We start from the raw sequence: 4,201 nt of genomic DNA on the forward strand, positions 1-4,201 counted from the left end.
TTTTCTTCTAACCTTGAGCCTTCAGCTCACACTTCTTCTTTTGTAGGTCCTTCTTCGATGCATCAGTCTGATGCTTAGGAAGTGGAAGAGGAAGAAATAGAGAAAGATGATGGAGGAGATGAAGATGTCGATGATGACTATGATATGGCGTCAGACATCAAACTTCTCCTTCCAGCCATTGACACTGTCCTTTACGGGATCAACGAAGTTCACCAAGAGATGCTCCGCCAAGGTGATCTTGATGCGAACTTCCTTGCCATCCAGGCGGACGTTCAAGAAGTGCAGAGTCATCTCCAGATTCTCCAAGAAGTTATTCAAGCCAACACCAATGCCATTGCTATTCTTCACAGCAGGGCTGACGCTGCTCAGGCTATCGCTGATCAGCAGACTGGCTTTCTTCAACAGATCTTGGATAATGTTCGTCAACCAGCTCCAGTGATCCCTCCTTCTTTCTCTGCCAGTGATCGCACCCAGCTTCATGAGACGCGTGAGGCAACGACAACTCTAGGCAATGTTTTGCAAAGACTAGAGGATATAATGGTTCTCCAGCGTCAGCGCTTGGACGAACTCTCTGGCCAATTCTCTCAAGTCTTAGCCAGAGAGGGGGAGATGAGGTCCAACGCTGGTAAATCATCCGATGCTATGCTTACTCCTACTCAGGCTGTTGGTCCAGTATCAACTACAGCTGCAGCTGAAGCTGAGACTCCTAGAGCTGAAGCAGTTGCTGCTCCTGTAATCCCGTCCACCAAAGCTGTTTCAGTTGAGGTTGTCGATATCATCCTTAAGGAAGATGCCAATACCATCACTGCTGCTGGTGATGATGATGATGATGAAAATGAAGATGATGATGATGAAGACGATGATGAACCTACCATTCCAGACACCGGAAATGATCTAGATGGCGACGACGACGATGATGATGAAGATGACTTTACCATCAAGTTCCAAAAGCCATCAACCGTCACCAAAGGTGTTACTCTCGGGGATTCAGCATCCCCAAGGGGAGCAAAGCAAGGTGAATCGACTCCATCAGGGAACTAGGACCCCAAGTCGAAAGGCAAGGCGGTCGCTGAAGAAGGAAACTTGAAGGTATTGTTCAATATCCCTCAACAACATTTGTTTGAAGACTCTACCTCTCAGGTAGTGATAACTTCAACTTATCACCTTCATATTCCATCAACAACCTGAGGTCGACTGGAGCGGGTACCTGATCAACCCATTTCTTGTGCTCCTACCGACCAGCAGATGTCTCAGCTAAAGGAGTCACACGACCAGACTAGAGTAAAAATCCCTCTTCGTACCTCTAGTGGTGGTGAGTTTGACTTCTTATCTGAAGCTGAAAGACTCAAGGCATTAAGGGCTGAAGAAGAGCTAGAGCTTCAAAAGAAGCAGACTGAAGACAGCTTGAAGATGGCCAAGTCACTAGCTGAAAAAGTCCTTCCAAAGAAAAAGTCTAAGAAAACGGTGAACGCTGTCCAAGCCCAAGCTAAACTTCTTTCGATTGTAGAAGCTGAGCATGAGAAGAATCTGAAACTGGTGGAAAAAGACAAGCGTTGGAGCAAAGCCAAGCTGAAAAAGAGAATCAGTTCCCGCCCGATTATCAGCGTCAACATCAGCGGACGTTCTTAAGATGGTGGAACGCTGGTCTCAATGCTCATCACCAGGGACAATCTTGATGTCGTTACCGAGTATCCTTCCTACCTAGGCCATTATGGATTCAGCGAATGGATGGAGATCAGACAAGCCATTCAGCAGTCCAAGTCGAGACACAAGACACTTATCGAGGACACCATCAACGAGCTTATGAAAAGGATGTCCAGGCATGTCAAGGTCCCTGACAGGCCAACTCTAAAGAAGGGTGGGAAGAAAAAACTCAAGCTCTCTGATCCTAATGATGGACCATTCCTAAGGAACGAACATGAAACAAGGTTCTCCTTAGATGAAATCCTGAAGGGTCATAAGAGTACAGACATTTCTATGCTGAATCTTGACTTGCCAGATAAAGGTCCCTATACACCCAACTCTGTGCATTTTAAACCTGAGTTAGGAGTTATATTCCTTGACTATGAAGGTGAAGTCAGATTTCAGAGAATGTTAGAGCTACATCTATCTCCAATGGATCATTTGGTTTATCTTTTGCTCTGGATAGATGATAGCATGCCTGGAAAAGTCGTAGATCTGAAGATACGAAGGGAATTCCTACGTCGAAGAAAACATGGTGAAAATGTACCTGGGTACATAGATCTAAGATCTCTATAATAGTTTCTCTTTGTAACAACAATCCACTTTTCCTTGTAACTTCATGTACTATGTCTACTTTCAGTGATTGTACTTATATTCTGTAAGTTCTGGACATGTACTGTAATACTTGTAATATTTCCTATGATTAATAAAATGAGTATTCCATGTACTTTACTGAAAAAGATCCCTGAAAAAAGTAATAGGGACACAAGTCTATGAGTTCCGATGTTACTTTTCATATTCTCTAACAATCTATGAGTCAGTGAATAAGCTTTCAGTTTCAGTTTCCGTACTTGCAATTTTCTTAGATATAACTTATGAAAAATTTCAAGCTGAGACTGGCTAACTGAAAAAGATCCCAAAATAGTAAAAGGGGACATGTACTTTATATGTAACTTTTCCTTACTATTATTTGATAAGATAACCTTCTTTATGTTATCTTGTTATCATCAAATAGGGGGAGATTGTTGATCCTCTCTCTCAGTGATTTGATGATAATCTCTTTTCACTTATACGTTGTATTTATGTTTATGTATTTTTAGTTCCAACGATCTTCACTGAGTATGCTCAGTGATTGCTGAAGAACCTGCACTGTAATTCTATCAGAGACAACAATACTTCAAGAAGACAACACTCACACCAAAGAACCTTCAGCAAACGTCGAAGACTGAAACTGAAGATTAGAGACTGACAAGTACGTGATCTAAAGCGGTATTCAGTGATTACAGGTCTGTCTACATATGTGTGAAGACTGCTCAAGCTTCAGCGAATGATGATGAAACCTTCAGGTCATTCCAGCATTCAGCGATCAAAGGAAGCTTGCTTAGCACGATTGTTGTTGTCTTGTCCTTATGCACACCAAGGACAAAAACCATACCCTTATGAAAGTTGGTACGATACGGAGCCGACTAGTCGACTCTATTGTCCACCAACTTTAGGTAAGGATATCTGCTCATGAATAATGTTTTTGTACTATTCACTGTTGCAAAGGACAAGTCTTTCTCTTAAGGCTTGACACGCACTCTAACCCTACCATATTGCATTAAATGAACATTTAATGCACTGGGTATAAATAGAAGTGTTTCTTCTCCATGCAGAGTGCGCGCAACTCACTCTCTAACTCTAATTCTTACTTCAAGTATTTTCTAGCTTAAGTAAAGGATCTTCTTTACAACAATTTCTTTTCTTGTACTTGCTAAGACTTTGTGTGTAACTAAAAATTGTTTAGATAGGTTTTTACTAACTTATCTTTCCGCAAACAATCTTGTAAAATCAGTATTGATCTTCTTTATCAATATATATTTTAAATTTAAAAATATTGTGTTTGTATTCATCCCCCCCCCTTCTATAAACTGTTTCTCTTCTTGTAGACCCTCACGGGACCAATACCACCGAATCCGGTCAAGGATTTTGAGCGATGACCAGGTCTTGTCGGTCATAGAGTTAGGCGATGAAAACTACAACATACTTAATATAATTATCAGAATACTTCGACATGTTAGTTTAGATCCAATACATCATATAATTTCATGTATCAAAGTAAAACACGTGAAACGTAATAACACATATTTTACCAAAGCTTTGTAAAAACTCACCTCGTCCGAAATTCACTGAGATCTCACAAAAAAACTCTCTATGATTCTTCCTCCCTTTCAATAAAATCACCATCCCTCCCCCATAATTCCTCTCAAACTATATATGCATATATAAGGAGAGGAGGGTGAGGCGGTGCATGGACATGCAACCCCTATGTGAAAACCAAAGTCCAAGTTCTCTCATTGGACCAAAAACATAAACCCACAAGGAGATGACCTATTTTTCCCTTTTTGATTATTACTATTAATTATAAATAAATATTTTTTATTACTATTAATTATAAATAATAATAATTTATTATTTAATACTATTAATTATGAATAATTATTAAATAAAAATAAAAATTAGTTATTACTAATATTAA

The sequence above is a fragment of the Cynara cardunculus genome (genome assembly GCF_001531365.2).
Source record: "Cynara cardunculus var. scolymus isolate 2C chromosome LG 5, CcrdV1, whole genome shotgun sequence".
Taxonomy (NCBI): domain Eukaryota; kingdom Viridiplantae; phylum Streptophyta; class Magnoliopsida; order Asterales; family Asteraceae; genus Cynara; species Cynara cardunculus.